At 47.5% G+C, this 17,563-nt stretch overlaps 1 long non-coding RNA gene across 1 annotated transcript; it reads right to left on the reverse strand.

Annotated features, from left to right (window-relative positions):
- Positions 1 to 10,210: 10,210 nt before the first annotated feature.
- Positions 10,211 to 13,317, reverse strand: LOC125756330 (uncharacterized). Its single transcript, XR_007414380.1, has 4 exons — positions 13,106 to 13,317; positions 12,322 to 12,439; positions 11,847 to 12,253; positions 10,211 to 10,388 (listed from the first exon to the last, which is right to left on the reverse strand). It is a non-coding gene; the product is annotated as an uncharacterized LOC125756330 (long non-coding RNA).
- Positions 13,318 to 17,563: the final 4,246 nt, after the last annotated feature.

A 17,563-nucleotide genomic window follows, 5' to 3' on the forward strand; every position in this document is an offset into this window, starting at 1 on the left:
ATGTCGTGTCTAATAATTATCGCAGTGTCACGTGCTACTGTTGGCGACGTCAGAGCACAGTCGTCTACGTAGAGGACCGACGTCACAGCACTACCATCTACGTAGGGCCATACCCTCATGTAGGTTATCCCCTCATTCTCTGTGAGCGTGCCCGCGAGGGGAAAGGCAAGCAGCGTTCAGCTTGAAATTTGATCCATTTCCGCGGCGCGTAGCGTTGCAAGTTTTGGCAGATGTGAGCGTGAACGCCCAGTGTATGCATTGTGCTCGTCAGCTCAAAGTTGTCAAACCTGGTGAGAGGCCGTGATTGCTGAGACAGTGTAAGGGGGAGAGACCACAGCGTCTTGCTCAGCCCCTTACACAGGCCCGAACGCGCTAGCGCGTACCAGCGCGTTCTGACTAGGATACAAAGCGTTGGTTCATCGCGCGTCTGCAGAATCTCGTTCCCCTACGCCATCACATGATTGCTGAGAGAGTGTAAGGCGGAGAGGTCACAGCGTCTTACCCAGCCCCTTACATAGGCCCGAACGCGCTATCGCGTGCTAGCACACATGGTTCCCGAGCGGAGGGTCGCCAATGGAAGGACGAACACAGCCCTCAGCAATAGCTCCGTCGCATCTAAAAATAGTTACTCGAGGCGAGCGAACCGTGCGTTCACTATGTCTTTGAGGCGTTCACGCGACTAAATTATCAAGAAAACTAGGTTCCTCTTAAAGGGCCCCTCACCAGGTTTGACAATTTTGAGCTAACGAGCGCAATGCATACAATGGGCGTTCACGATCACGTCTGCCAAAATTTGCAACGCTACGCGCCGCGGAAATGGGTCAAATTTCAAAGTGAACGCTCCTTGCCCTTCCTCTCGCGGGCGCGCGCTTTAGAGAATGAGGGGATGACGTACATGAGAAAATGGCCCTACGTAGATGGTAGTGCTGTGACGTCGCTCCTCTACGTAGACGACTGTGCTGTGACGTCGCCGACAGTACCACGTGACAGTGCGATAATTATTTGAAACTACATGTGTAGTTTGTGTAACTTGTTGCTCGAATAGATTAATAAAACTTGAGAGAAATAATGAGACACACAAAAGGAATGTGTGCGTCTTTTTCATTTTTTTTCGTGAATTGCAGCGAGATGCGGGACTAATGTACCTCCCCTTCCCGTGCGTTCGTGTCCCCGCGGTTAGAGCATCGAGCAGACGTCGGCCCTGGAAACGAAAGTGATGTTCTAGCGCGTTCGAGCACTCATTACGCTCATTTATTCTACCGCGTCCAAGTAAAGGTTAATGCGGCACTGGCTCATGATACTGCCACTCTCGTGCCCGTACAAATGTCTCAACATTCATGCCCGTCCCGCAGAAACAGGCAGTACACCACAAAGAACGCCAACAAAACGCCCACGGCCGCTACAAAAAAAAAAAAAAGACAGGTAGCGGCCGTGCAACGCCACTCGCGTGTTCGGGCTGGCTCGGGCACGTCATGCGCACGTGACCGTGCATGCGCATGACGTGTTCATGCGTATGTGTCAAGTGAAGAGGGCAGGGAAGGGATTTGGCTTGCTAAGGCTACACGGGGCGAATGGCAAGGGTTTGAAACTCGCCTCCTCGCATCATGGTTTCGCGCCGCTACAAATTATTGTTTTTCTCAGCTGGTAATGACCCGATTAAAAAAAATTCTTGCGGCATACTGCTCTTCATTCGGCACACAACAACTTCCAGCGTCTAACTAAAATTTGTTATGTGGCCTGGTGAGGGACCCTTAAAAAGTGGCTCGAGATGTTCGCGTACTACGTCTTCGCGGCGTTCGCGTGACGACAAACCCTGTATTTCAAAGGCCATACACGCTTTCGAAGTTTTTTGGGAGCTTGCTTCTTATGCTCGCGCCTTCTCTGTCGGCGGCGTGTACACCCTCCGGTGATTTCAAGAATGCTCACTAGATCGTGCACCGCCGCTCAAGGGGGCGTACACCACGCTCGGCGCATGCGCTAGTTAGATAGGTGACCGCTAGAGGGTCGCGCCTCTCGTTTGGCGTTAGTTGGCGCGCTTTCTTTCTCTTCGCCGGGAGCTCTCAGAGAACACCCTTCGTTGCCGCTCCGCAGCATAAACAGCCCAGCCAAGACAGCGGCGCGACGGGCTCGCAATGTAGCAGCCGCTCGGGCTCGCCACCAAGACCCTGCTGTGTGATCCTGGGAGGCCGAAGCGATGATGGCTAATGCGTATATAACAACGTTGTCACGTTTATATATGATGGCAGAGGAATGTGTGCGGAGGATTCGCGGGTTACCCGATCATCTCCTAGCAAGCTCCTCTACCACCATTCACTTCGTGGATGTCGCTGTGATTTTTAGGGGCGAAGATCCTTAAAGCGGCACCCGTTCGTCCTTCGTAGTGCGTAACCAGTCGTAACGCTAGTACCAGATCTTGACCTCCAAGGTGGTGCCGGTGGGAGATTTCTCCTGTGCGTTGCTGAACAATAAAAAATTCGCAGCGTGCGCGTTAACTAAAAGCCGAATTCTTCTGTCTCTCATTCCCCATTAGCAGCCATTGGCATGTTCCAGTAGAAAACGTTAGTAGAAGCAGAAGTGTAAGTGTTAGCTAAAAGCCGACTTCTGTCTCTCATTCCCATTAGCAGCCATTGTTTACCTCCAAGGTAGTGCCTGGTAAGATTTCTCCTGTGCGTGATTAAACAATAAAAATTTTGTTCAAAACGCCGTTGATTGATGAAATAAACCAACGACAGACGCCAAATGTTTTCTAAAAGCAAAACGAAAAGACGCTAGATGTTTCTAATACGAAACGAAAAGACGCCAGCTGCTTAACGAAAGACGCCAGATGTTTTCTAAAGCAATGGTTTTCTAAACAATGAAAATTCACAGCGTACATGTAAAATTAAAGGGAGCTGCAAGTCGTCATAACTCTCGTCGAACCTTTAGTATAAACGCGCCCGATCTCACGTCGGTGATGATGTACTGGGTAGAATTCACGGAAGATTCACGGTTTACCGATGAACCTCCGCAGCTTCGCCCACTCATCATCATTCACTCCGTTGATATGCTGTGATTTTTTTAGAGAAGTGCAGGCACCAAAATCGCGCCGTAACCTGACACGAAACTAACTGCAGTATGAGCTTTGCACGCACGCAACGAAAGCTATGAACAATTTTGACAAAGAACACACGGCAAAGCTAATTTATTTGAATCTTAATGCCTACGAACGAAGTGCGACTACCTTCCCAGACTTAGTGGGAAAGCCATTAGCGTCAGAAAGCTGCAAAAAGTGTGACGTTGGAGATGTGTGTGGCAAATATCACGACTACGACCACGTCTTTATGAAACTGTCTCCACGACAGATGCGAGATACGAAAGACGGAATGATTTTCCGCCTACACTTGCTCGCGTTCAAGGGGACTCTCACGCACCGATTCCCCCCACGCCGATAAGAACATGGTATCGCTGCCGGGAGACGCAGCTCCGCGTCTCGGTGGTGGTGATGCCGCACAGCGGAGACACACACGTGAAATGTAAGTTGGCTGACGTCACAGCTTTGTTTGCTCATCGCCATATTGCTGTCACCTGGATGCTGATGTTTTGCCACCCCTTCGCGGGAGTTTTTAAAACCTTCAGCCGAAGCTTTTGATTTCTACACATTTTTATGTGCATTAGGGACTGAGGTGATTTTTTACCTGTATTTACCAAGCATTCTTTAAAGGAAATTGTTCCAAAGCTGAGTGAACCCATGCGAATCTCAGACCGGTGGTTAATTTTGAACGCTAGGAATGACACGAGAAATCGCCACGCCATTCAGGCACACGGCTGTCCGTGCACCCTATTTAAACAAAAGGCAGCCACATGAACGCCTTCATTTAACGTGTGTCATATGTACGACAATCGCCGATATAATGCTTGCAAGTAGAACGTTTCTGCGGCCTTTTTTATTTTCAAATTTGACAAAACTATAATTATAGCGCACACATCACGAGGCCGTTACGCCAAAGGAGCATTTTGCCAGTGCACAAATCAGTGCTTCTGTTGCTCGTATGTTCAGGGCAGCAGTGGTGAATATGTTGTCTCATTGAAAGCCGAAAAGTTTATCTCAGGAAGCGCACTGTTGACCGATCGATATAAATGTTGCGAGTGTGAATGACAATTCTTATTGCAAAAATTTAAATTGCTTTGAATGACGTACCTGGATCAGTCAGTGACGTTTCCTGCTGTACTGCGTCGACATACATTGCTCCTTCGGTTTATCTTGGAAGACGGCTTTGACGTGCAGGCTACACTCCCAGATTCATTGTCTGAGTGAATAACTCCTCTGAAAGCCGAAAAAAAAAACCCTATTACAATTCATGGGATGCTATTGCAATTTTCTGCGGAACAGTGGACTTAAAGGTCCGCCCGGTATACCAAGACGAGGGAGTGGTTTGTTCCTCGCCTTCGCTATCCTTCCTACAGGCCATATCTCCCGCGTCCTACTTATTTCTTAAAAGCGCGTGTACCATGCCAGCACTAAGCACTGACCCTATCAAGGTATCGCGTTTGTCGGCTACATGCTGTTATCTCCGTTTGCGCAGTCGCAAACGCAGAGAATGCACTGAAATCAGTTATTCGCGCACGATAGTCATGCGAGGCAAGGAAGAACGGATGGGCGGCTGCATGGCAAGTGAAGGAAACAATTCAGATCTGATATTTCGCGTATATGGACCAATCGAGTCTATGTACTATATTGACGTCACGGGAATCGCTGTTCTGCGTCACGAAGTGCGCCAGAAAGACGAAAAACGCCAGGAGAGAATATTGCGCTCGTTTTTTTCTTGTATTTTAAGAGACTGGTAAGAGGCCCCTTAACAGAATGACTGAATGGGCGAGTTGGTGATTCATGTTACTTAGGAATACGAGTGCGTACCTAAACAACCAGAAAAGAATAACTAGAATAAGCGCATACTACCGTTTTATAGTTTATTGGGAAACAACCTGACAGATACGCGCGTGTCCAAAGAAGAACGTCGGTGCATGTCCGGCGACCGCTTTTAATGTCGCTGGCAAAATTATATTTTGCTATCCGAGTTCCCAGGACAGCAATGCCATTCTTAGTGTCGCGAAAAAAAATTTGCTTCGTCAAAAAAAAAAAGAAAGAGCCAGAACCGCTTTTTGCGAATTGCGCGAAAATAGAATTTTTACGGGATCCCTAAAAAGAACTATTGCAGCCATTGGTCGCAATATTTTTCTAGGCAAACTATGAATAGCAAGAGCTTGCAAAATGTGGTTGTCTTGCAGTAGTAGAGCCTTTTTTCTTCAGAAAATGAAAACATAGCTAATATGACACGTTGTTGAATAATGCCAATCTCGCATTTTTTCTGCTCAGCTGGAATGACATTCAGTATTTTCAAAAATGTCCAGAGTGTTCCCACGCATTAGTTCAACAACTGTGCAAAATATAATTGTCAAGTATTTTGTCCAACGCAAACCACAAATGCTTAAGTAAGGGCATGTCTCTAAGAATGCACTATCTCCAGTTCAACTTGCAAAGCAAGAAACTTGATTCCTCGCTCATTACGCCTGAACAGACCCGTAGAAAGCCGCTTTGGATTCCACATCGTTTCAAAAGCCGAACGCATTCTCCTTCAAGCCAGCGTCATGGACTGCAGGGATAAAATCACGTTTCTCGGGAACGAGAGCCTTATCTCACCGCTGACTGGAATACAATGTGTCCCGACGATTTCGCAAGCATCTAGTTGCACTCCAACTTCCGCGCAGGTTTACGCGCAGGCCAAGATGAAGGGCTTCATGAAAACAAGCTTCAGAGAATGCTATCTCATCGCAACAATCCTTCCAAGTCTACAAACCGCAGTTCTGTGCACAACCACTCGAAGCACAAGCTCGACGACGCCGATCGGTCCGTGTTGAGCCTAGGTCTCAACTACAACCTGGCTCCAGAACGTGACGTCAAAAAAGGTGGTGTGCGTCGTGGAATATGCGGTCATGTGCGTGAATCCATCTCGCCGCTATGAAGCACGTACTCGCGTCGTCAAAATGCTTTCTAAGCTACGCAGGAATCAAATTTTGCACCCTCTGTCGCCCGAGGAACGAAAGGCGCTGAAAAGACACGTGACAATAAGAAGACCGTTATACTCCCTTCCGACAAGGGAAACGCCACGGTCGTCTTAGACAAGGAACACTACGATAATAAGATGCGATGTATGCTCGAGGATGATGGAACGTACATGCCTTTGAGTCGCGATCCCACTGCAAAAGTGCAAAGGAACTTGCAGAAGTCACTGGCTGAGGTCTTCCGCTTGGTGCCTTCACAGCAGAAGTCCCTTTATTTTTAGATGCGAAGCAGCTTTTGCGCTCGACTGTGTCCGTAGTTCCATTGGCGGCCGTCCGCTTTCTACAACCTAGTATAGCCACCTGAGCGCGCGCTCGCGCCAAGGAGAAGTATTCTTCCTCTTGTTCTTCGACCGCCTTGATGATGATATGTGCAGAGCACTCTAGGGGCCCGGGCTGCCGTATGCTGTCCTAGCTTGGCGTAACGCAGACAAAACCATGTGGGCTGGCATGCGCTAGCGCGTTCGGGCCTGCGTAAGGGGCTGGGTAAGACGCTGTGGCCTCTCCCCCTTACACTCTCTCAGCAATCACGTGATGGCGTCGGGGAACGAGATTCTGCAGACGCGCGATGAACCCGCGTGGCGCGCTTCAACAAGAGTTCGGGACGAGTAACAGCAACAGCAACTACAGTGAATTCATGGTGTAGTCCACTCGCAAGGACGCGTTAACATCGGGCAAGGTGCCCGAGATGAACGGCACTTTAAGTCGACCGATGCGCTGCTTCGCATCCCCACATGGTGCCCTTTAGTGGGAGAGGAGGAGGAGGAATAAACTTTATTAGGAACCAGCAATTTAAGTTCCTTGGCGTAGGCCTCCCGCGTGGGGACGTCGAGGTCTTGCCTCTTCGCCGCCTCGCGGGCTTGCTGGATGGCCCATAGCTGATCGTCGAGGTGGGAGCTGCGCAGAGCAGCGCACCATCTCGACGAGAGGGTGTCGGTAGTAACATTCTGGTACTTGGTGTAATTTTTTTTTCTTCTGTGCAACAATGGCTCTGCTCCCACTCTGTGCGATTTAACCAAAATACATAAGGAGGGCGTCGGTATGCGCCGAATTGTCGACTTCACTAGCTCGCCTCTGCACAAGCTATCGAATTTCCTTCACAGGATTATTTCCCCTCTGGTCGGCAAGAGTGAAACGCACGTACAAAACGCGCGCAACTTCATTGAAAAAAACATGGTTGATCCCTCCACCATAGGAATCGGAATAACACGAAAGTAAAACGTACGTGCCCTTATAGAAGTAAGTGAATGTTTACTGTACATTGATATAAGAGAGTTTGCGCAATGTATATTGACGTCTGGTAGCTATAGCGCCGTGTGACGTGGATACACCCACTTTGATGCTTGGTGGTACATCTCCATGCCGACGACTAACGTCCATGTTCAATGATTAAACAAACCCTTGTGGTAGCTGTAGTAGTTAACGGTGAAAGCGTAATTTTGAACTAGTTGTGATAGCCAGAAGTGCATCGCATATTGGACGCAGAACTTGGTCGCCATCCTGCGGCATGTTAAAATGTGATTGAACACCACGGCCGCACTAGAGGGAAACGCAAAGCGCGTCGTGCCGCCCCGGTAGCTGGTCGGGGTACCATAGTCGGGGCGAGCGCGTACGCGGGGAACGCGGTGTGACAGCCAGGGGTGCTATTCTGGACTTCCGCCATTTTCTGTCAAATTTGACGTAGGCGTGACGTTTACACAATGATGACGCAAACGCATGAAATGCTGGCGAAACGTGACGTGGAGGGGACATAAGATGCAAAGAAACGTGCAATTAAATAGTATTTTGTATCTGAAATTGTTAATGCAACAACAAAAAAATAAAAGAGAAGTGAAGCGTTTAGTTTTAAAGTTGTGAAGCAGACGATAACGTCTGCAATTTAGCGCCATATTTGGAGATAAGCGACAAAGCCATAGTAACAATTTTAGCCAATAAGCGAGCCAGCCAAGCCAGCGTCGACATTGCCGATATCGTTATTTCGCTGGTTGTTTTGTGTAGAGGGGCGATCGGAGATCTGTTCGTTCCGCGTTCGTTCTGCGGTGCCTACGTCACAGAAGTGAGAGGAGGCGCAGCTCTCCCGCCTAGAACCGCCGAGAGGAAGAGAACAGCCAATCGTGAAGCGGACAGCTTTCCGGAAGTAGACGCGCATCCTGTGACGTTGGCACAGGGACCGTGAAGCGTTTCTCGCCTTTTAATAAATATAATTACTTTACAGAAAATTATTGTTTTTGCTTCTCAAGCTCAAACACTCTTTCAAACAGCAACAGCTTTGAGTGATGATATTTAATAATGTTAGTTTTTTTTGACGTCGTCGCTAGATGGTGTCGCGCACGCGAAAAAAAAAAGAGAAAAGTAGCGGCTGACGTAGTTTCAAAATGTCGTCCGATCGCAACGTCTGCGTTGGTTCTCGGGTGTCGGATCGTCAAAAGGAGCTTCTGCTGGCTTTTGTGAAAGAGCACCCACAGATCGCGAGGCTGTCGTGCCCGCTGGAGCCGTCGTTCATGAGGGAGGACCGGGACGACATGTGGCAGGAGCTAGTAGCGCTTTTGAACGAAGTCCCTGCGCGTAACACCAGGGCCCAGTGGCAGGCCCGATGGAGGAATGAGCGCTACTATTCGCAGCAGGGTCTTGCCAAACTCCGAGGGCAGCAGAGGTGAGTGCGAGCACAATTGTATTGTGGTCGGTCATCTTACACGTCCCGCTTGTGCTTTACAGCAGCACCCGAGGCGGCCAGATTTCGGATTACCGCGGCCGCGTCGTGCTTGACAGGGACGAGTGTGCGAGGCCCAGGGCGGTCTGAATCGGTAAGCACTGGCTTAGAATATCATTGTTACTTGTATGCTGCGAACAAGTGGGCTCGTTTGCTTCGAGCCATTACGCGCTGTTAGTTTTACTTTTTCAAACAATATCGAGTGGATCACCCGGCCGCCGCGTTAGCTGAGGTGCTAACACGTTGCGCCGCCCAGAACAGAATGCGAAACAGCCACATTTGCGGTGATGACGAAAGAACAGCCGCGAACTATATTTCGAAGGTCACTAGAGCACCCTACGTGTTCCAACCCATTTCTCAGACCCTCGAGTCGAGTGAGGTGCGTAGCCAGTAGGCTTGCCTCCCTCCACCCCTCTCTCCGAAGTCTGTGTGTCATAGCATGCCGCTGTTGAAACATTCTAAAAAAACATTGCTATTGTCCACTTCCACTCCATACTTCTTATTGCACTCAGTGTGTCAATCAAGAAACTTCTTACTATAACAGGTGAGCCCTGCTCCAGCTGCTACTGGTGTGGCTGAAGAGGATGTGGCCCAGGATCTTTCCCGTGCCCCAACTCGTAAGTTTCGCTGATGTTTTTGATTAACTGTAGATGGTGTTACATGCTCACAGGTGATGCTCATGCGTGCAGGCATATGTTTGTGAAGAGATGACATCTGTGGGCATAAAGACAAAAGGCTGCACAAAAAAAATTTGGCAAACGGTTGAAGGAGCTAGTTGTATGCATAACTGTCAGATGGAATAAACAGGTGTCCTGCCTTGCAGATGTAGCAAAAAGGTAGCATTGCAAAAATGTTCAACATCTTGAAATGTTTCTCTATTTTGTCAATTGCTTCAAAAGTGAAACTGAAAATGTGCTATTGCTAAATATACTGTTCAAAAAGCAAGCTCGTTATATAACTTTTTCACATAGCCATCATACACAAATGCACATGTTTGCACCTGTGTTACACCTGCTTGCTGTATGTTTTGCATACTGCAGCAGCTAGGGTTTCGGAAGGAGATTGTGTCAGTCATCGCGTAAAGCCGGGCAAACGATTGTGTAGCCCTGAAAAGGGCTGTTTGGTTGCTTCTCATGCAGAGGTGGTTAGAGGCGTGAGATGCGTTTGATGAGATGAGCGAAAATGAATTCCGGCACCGCTTTGGTCTGTCCAAACAAAGTGCGTTGGTTGTGCGGTGAACCAAGCACCATTCATGGATGCCGTTGGGTCAGTGGATTTTCAACAGAGAGGAAATTGTTGCACACACTGAAACTCTTCACGAACAGAAGCTTCCAGCGAAGAGTCGGTAGCAGGAAATTTATAGATGATAATGGCAACACATTTCTTGGTTTCCAGCTCATGCCGCAGCTGCGAGATGGGAGCAGCCGGCAGGCCGAGGCGCTGGAGTTACTAGCCGCAAACACCAGGCGGCAGGGCCAGGCATCATTGGAAAGCTGCGCCAGGTTCAACTTCTCGGTGACGCGGTCCACAAATTGCAAGGCGTTGGTACCCTCGCCCGGGCCCTCATTGCAGCGGAAGGCACCTGCACAGTGATTTGTAAAGACTAGTTGTACATATATGTAGATTTATTTTTGTTCACATCACGAGCTGTGATACGCTAGTTTGCTTCAATGGTGCCCTGCAATTTTCTTTCAGTTAATTTTCTTTTTCTGCATATCAGAAGCACTGATGTGCTGTTTCATTGTACATAGTAAAGTGTAGATCAATGGTAAATCGTGTCCTGCGATGTCATTTCTTTTTAATTTCATCGTGCGAGGTGATGCATTCAGCAGTTTTGTAGTACATGTGGATAGCACAGTGTGGTCTCATTTATAAATCATGTTTTGCCATGTCATTTTTTAAAATCTCATTATACAAAGTCATGCATTGAGCAATTTTGTAGTATATGCACATAGTGCACTGTAGTGTATCCTTATGTTTATAGTGTATACGTGTAGAATATTGTGGCACACTGTACGTTTTCTATCGATTTTTACACATCCTAGAAAAAAAGAAAAGCGTTTGTGAAAGGTCTAGGTTGCACAACAATTTTGAAATATTGCAAGACCAAAAAATAGTTGATCAATACGTGTTCTGTTGCTTAGAAGTGTTTAGATAACAGGATTGGGTACAAACAGAAATCAATAATAGAGGAAGACATATCAGCAACCAACAACTTGCATTTTTTAGCGAGTTCAATTAATACCGGTTCGACTGTGCCTTGTTTTCATGTAATACAATGACTTTCGTGCTGCGAGACGCGTGTGTTGCTGCAGAGGAGCAGCAGGCACTTTGTAATAACTCCATTTGTATATTATAAAAGGAAGCTACTTTTATATTCTTTTCCTTGGCATTAAATTTAAAGGATATTTATTTATTTTGCTTTTTATGTGCATTGCTCGTGATACTTGTAATAAAATTTGAATTCTGACACCACCCTTGTTGTTCACTTCATTTACAAGCACTATTCTTGTTGCACTAAAGCTACCGCATCTTGCTGTCCTGATTCAAACAGCCTTTTCCGGTTACCACTTTGGCTGTGAATGGCACCATGTGCCATTCACAGTTGAGCTCTCACTTGTGCTTAGTGTGAAGCGCCATATTTTACAACCTGGTCGAAGCATTTCATCAGCATGGCGTTGTGTGACAAGGGGGCATAGGTCGGCAAAATCACTCATGAGTCGACTCACTCAGATTCAGATCGAGCTGTGAGTCCAAGTGAGTAATACATTGGTGAGTTCGAGTCCGGGTGAAAACATTTTAGTGAGCCCGAGTCCGAGTGAATCCGCTTGAGGAAAATTTTGGTGAGTCTGAGTGAGTGAGCCCCAAGAGCAAAATATATTTGATGAGTGAGTCAGGGTGAGCTTCACATTTTTTGCCAACCTATTCAAGGGGGTTATTCATTGATAGGAGAACGCTGTTTCGTTGATATGTGTAGCAAACATTTGAAGTGTAGTAAAAAAAACACAGTGACAAACACAATGAACAAAGACAAACGCACCACGCAATGCTGCCGAGGTCGTTGCAGGCGGCGGCGTACTCTGCGCAGGTGCTCAAGCATGCAGGCCCTGTAGTTCTCGAAACAGGTTCACTACACGGTTGCGCTGCTGCTGGCTCCCGTTGTGGTGGTGGTGGTAGCTCAGCTGCTGCTGGCAGCAGTCAGCATCGTCGGTGTCGTCATCGTTTCCTTCGAGAACAGGCTCATGTGCCGCCAACGCAATGTCGTGCAGAGCTGCACAAGCAGCAATGATGCTTGAGCAGCTGTGCACAAGCTTACAGCGATGCACCACTCCACAACATTGCGCATGGCGGTGTGGGCCTTGTTGTAGTGGTTATCAGGGGCGCCACGAGCTGGTCGTCCGGGCACTGGTGTCAGGAACCACGGTTCTAATGTATAGCTGGAGTCTCCTGCACGAGGTCGGCATGACAGCTGTAGTGATAACGTCTTGAATGTGGCAAGCATTGACAGCACTTACCAAGCAAGCCGAAGTTTTGCTTCCAGGTGCTGACGGAGAGGGCTCCCCCGCCATACCCACTAGTCATGACATGACCCCAGGAAACATGGACTGACATCCAGAGGTCGGCATCACATGTCTGCAGAATTCAATTCAGTCAAAATTGTACCCATAAATGACCTTGGGTACAATGTTGGGTATTATGTTAATGTAACTACATCTGTCTTCACTGTTACTGACTGTTGAAACATAGCTATGGACAAATCATCGACAGGGTAGGACTTGTACCATAAGTTCTAACACGAGGACAATGCAGTGTCAAAGGGTAGTCTGCATGTTTACTGCTTGGAACAACCCATCTTTCAGCCACCAAAGCCTTTTAACCAAATTACTGCTGTATGTTTAGGGCAATGTATCACAAAATATCTACAACACGAAAAACTTCGTGTTGAAGGGTTATGAAACAATGCGTATTTAATGTACATGCTAGGGCGCGTTCCGAGGGACCGAAATAAAGTTTATTCATCCATCCATGTATTGATCCATGTAACGTCCATCACGACAATGAACAATAAGGACATACTACGGCACATTCTGGGAGCGCTAATCTGAACAAATACAAATCGAGAATGATTTCATCGCTTATCCTAAGCGAAGTGCCCTGAAACGAACCAATTCCCGTTCTGGATAGATCGAAAATACCGCTCCCACTTATACTCAGTTGCAACAGCCTCAGTAAAGCGGAAAGTTTAAGCGACATAAATGAAACAATTCGCTACGCATACAATGCATGAATAATACTCACGATCGTGGTGTTGAATGCGTAGAGTCCCTTCCCCGACATGTAATGCGTCGTGTCCGCGGAGCTCAGGCCATGGGGCTTCGGGATTGCGATGAGCGTACCATCCACGCACCCGACCACAACGGGAATCTGCCCGAGCCGCGCGAACGCCGCCTTTGTTCGCTCTTCGCGTCTGTGGTCTCCGGAAAAGGCCACCCACCGTTTTTGCCCGCGAACGACAGTAATGGCGTGTTCCTGAAGGACGACTGCGACAGGCCGCTGAATTCCTCGCAGCCGACAGCTCGCTGGAAGCATCCGATCGCAAAAATCTCAGCGCGCACAACGCCTTCCGCTCTGTTTAAATCCCACTGGTTCGTTGGCACCCGATGACGGGGCCGAGATCGTCGCACAACCAAGGTACAGTACGTTTCGAGAAACGAAAGCGACGCCGGAATTCACACTCGCTCATCTCTTCAAACGCATTTCGCACCTCCTACCATTCTGCATCTGCTTCGAGAAACGCCAACGTAGCAAGGAAGCACCGTTGCAAGCGCCATTTTCTCAAAATCAGCTGTTGCGGCAGCCGCAACCGCCGCATCACTCGAAATACATGCCGTGCGACGCCATTGTTCGCTCGAGAGAACGCGAGCGAACGGGCTCGCTCTCCGTTCACATTTAGCAGACGACATGCTCGTTATGACGCGGCATGACGTCACCAAAAAAGAAAACATCAAGGAAAAAAAAGAAATGACCACGCCCCTTAGAATGGCGTGAGTTGTCCGGCTTCAGCCAATCAGCGCGCTTGTTCTCCCCCAGGAGAACGAACAAGCGGAACGAACAGATCTCCGATCGCCCCTTAGGTGTTCTGTGGTTATGTCGGGAGATCGCGAACAGTGGGCCGCGATGTTGCATTTTTTTACCGATCGTCCCCGTATGGGGAGGGTGGTTTGCGACTTACTACCGGAGGTACCATGGGAGCCGTGACAGACGATGACAGAGCGCCTTTACCGCCTGGGCCCCAGCAGCAGGCCGCCGCCGGAGTGGCGCCAGCTTGAGCTCGAGGCGCGGAATGACGGTGCAGTTAAGTAAGCCTGCGTTTCACTCGGGTGGTGTTGACGTTTCAGCTATGCACATGCTTATTGCAGGAGAACAGGTGGAGGGCCGTTCGATTTGGCGACGCACGTTTCGGTGGACGACGCCCGCATCGTTACAAGTATGCGCGTCGACCCCGTCTTGGGCTGCGGTGGCCCTTCGTTCCCAGGGCCCGCGGCGTCCAGAAGTGCTGCCGATAGTATAGAGATAAGGAGCTGCACAGCATTGCAAGTATTAATAATGCCCCTTCTGTTCCTTCTGTCTTTTTTGTTGCGGTGGCTGTTCCACGTCTAGTTTATCTTAAGTAATGTGCCAACTAGCCCAACAGCCAGCTGAGTTATTTATAACGTCTCCGATGCGCGAAGTATCTTCCTGAACTGTCGTGATAATTAAGATGGTGCTATATGTTTTGCTGAGGAGGCGTAAGGACTACTGTAAGTAAAAGTGACAATCATGTAAATATACATAAGCAGAAGCAATAAGAGTTAAGTTTCAGGACCTCACGTTACGCGCGATCAGTTGAATCTGAAAGATAAAGTCTAGGCGAATCTCAATCCACAGAAGTGATGCACCTCCGAAGGTGTTAACTGTGGAAGGTACTTCCACGTTGCTTGCAACATACGAATAAGAAGTGCATAATGGCCACAGATAAAGATAAAGAAGAGGAATTGTAGTATTTCATGCAGTTCATGTTACATTGGACTGGCAACACTAAGAAGTGCACAAACTGCATTCAAAGAGATGTCTTTTATGCAGTTGTGCTGGTTTCAAAACTGGCTGGTACAATATTAGAGGCATCCTTTGTTGTTGTTGGCAGCAGTGAATGATAAGACAATGATGTAAGCAATGAGACAACTTGACTGCTTTTTATTATTGCAAGGATGATGAATTGACTCACAATGATGAATTGACAGAAGAAGATCAATTGACTCACAATACATTTTGAAATATCATGTATTACTCTTGCATGTAAACTTTTATAGTCCACCAGAGAAACCAGGACAGAAAGTCGCTACACAGTGCTGTGCCCACGTTGCCCCTTTCGGTACTGGTTCGTTTTGTGCCTATAAGCGTTTACATAGATTACCAACCACAGCAAGCTTGTGCTCTTGCATGCACGAATGGCTACTACACGAATAGAGCTTTTGTACACACCTACCAGACTCGTACAGTCATCACATGGGTTCGCATTGTGAATAAAGTGCTGAAAACAATGCTCTGGAATGGCATTCAATGTTGCATGCACTGCTGCAAAATAACACAGGCTGTTTACAGAGTCACTATGGTCTCAACAAACTAGTCCTGCTATGATTTGCGGCAGAAGCTGAGCATGCTTTTGCCTAACTGCTTGGTACAATTAGCATGCTCTCAATGAACGAACACAAAGAAGCTTTTGTCAGAATACAACTCCTGCAAGAACACAAGTACAGGGGATAGGTATAGGATCGAATACAATGCAAGTGGCTACTTCGTCATGAGAAACAGCAAGAGCTTCTTGTGTTTCACGTTTCTGTGCACATCTCGCAGGAATGTAAACCCCATTACATCGAGTCGTGCCCAGCTGTGAACAACTGCAAAGCTTGATCCTGCCTTTGCCTACCCGCCTGGTACATGTCTACTGCAGCCGTATCGTCGCTATTGTTGTGTTGTTATAAAGGTCCGCATATTCTCATTCGACTTCTTCAGTGCAAGGGATGTCGTCTGGCTCAGGCAGCTGCTTCCAAACACCGAGGTTGTGAAGCACGACACAAACTGCGATGATCTTCGACGTGAAGAGTGGGCCATAGTACAGTGTTCTGTACCTCTGCAAGCACCGAAAGTGGGCCTTGAGGACTCCAGTGCACAGTTATACGACGCACCGCAGTGAAGAGTGGGTGCGGTGGAATCGGGCAGCAGAGGATTCTGCAGGATGTGCTCCAGGGATGGGGTTAAGCAGCCAAGGTTGAAGCGAGTATGCACTATCACCTGTAGAGGACAGTGTTCCAATTAGCATAATATGAATGTATACATGAATATCTACTATTCCTTTCTCACTTCTTTTAACTTATTCGAAGACATCGTGTCACTGATATGCACTGCTTTCCTTTTTTTACAGCTAGACATATTCACAGAATTGCTTGTCTGGTTAGGTTACATAATTACGGCTTTTGAAATGCTCCAACGAAAAAATGGCTTTATCAACTCAATTCCTTCGTCAGGAGGAATGACAACGAAGCTACTGAACTGCAGCCCTTAACTTCTTTCATATAGAAGAAGGGGCGAGTGACAGAAGGCGCATCTTCTTTGGTGGTAAGGGTGTTGTGCTTTCTTTTGATTGCATGGGACTGATGTACGGCTGCAGACGGTCAGCGCACTCAAGGCTTGGTTTCCGTTAGTTTTTTTTGTGTGCTTAGGCTGTCAATTAAACGTGACAGCAGGTTTCTTTTGCAACCGTTTGAGTTGTTTTTTAGTGCTTTTTATGAACCATGACTGAAATACCTTTGAGTTGTCAGTTGACTTATTTTATTGCTATATAGCACATGGCTGTGCTTGCTTATTTGTATTTTTTATACAAGTTGTCCTTTCTACACATAATTGTATTTATGAATGTACAACATCTATGGCAGTTGTATTTGATGTATTCTTTTTTTAACATAGCCTCAGAGTGTAGCATTTTCTGTATCATCGCATGCTTACTATTTATTATTTCACCACTTTATAATAAAGGATCATACAATCTCTTCATGAAAGTTAATTTCATGCTTGACCTTTCTATTGCACTAGTAGTCGTTCCCATGACCATAGAAAGACAAGTTGCAATTATACACTGAGAGCAAGTCGGATTATTGTGTGCCGCCTCGGGTCTCAGTATGACTTGTTTTCTCAGATGTGTGCATGAGAGAATTTTCATTCAAGGGAACACGAGTGCCACTAAAGTCGATAGTGTTCGACCAAGGTAGCTACCAGTAATAACATACGGGGCAGACATTTGGACAAAGACTTGAGTAGTTAAGAACCATGCAGCGTGTAATAAAATTACCATGAATAATGTTTTTGCTACACTAAGACACCACACAAGCATTCTCACGCTTGCATACCAAGCAGCTATTCACCAACCTGGCCACGGCGTCCACTGCCCAGTCCTGGCTCACGGTGGATGTTTTCCACATAAAGGCGTCGTGCACGGGCCCCGAGTGCGAGGGCAGTCATCGGCAGGGTTGGTCACATACGTGCAGAGTGTTGTTTGCATTGGAAGGAAGTCAGCGACAGCAATACAACCAGCTACATGCAGAACAACTGTAACTGTGTGGTCCAACGCACTTATTTCTCTCGAGTTGCTTTCGGAGCGCAGCTTCGACAGCTGTATCTTTCATTTCATATGTGGCAGTTACTGCATGTCTGCATATCACT

The sequence above is a fragment of the Rhipicephalus sanguineus genome, chromosome 11 (assembly GCF_013339695.2).
Source record: "Rhipicephalus sanguineus isolate Rsan-2018 chromosome 11, BIME_Rsan_1.4, whole genome shotgun sequence".
NCBI lineage: Eukaryota > Metazoa > Arthropoda > Arachnida > Ixodida > Ixodidae > Rhipicephalus > Rhipicephalus sanguineus.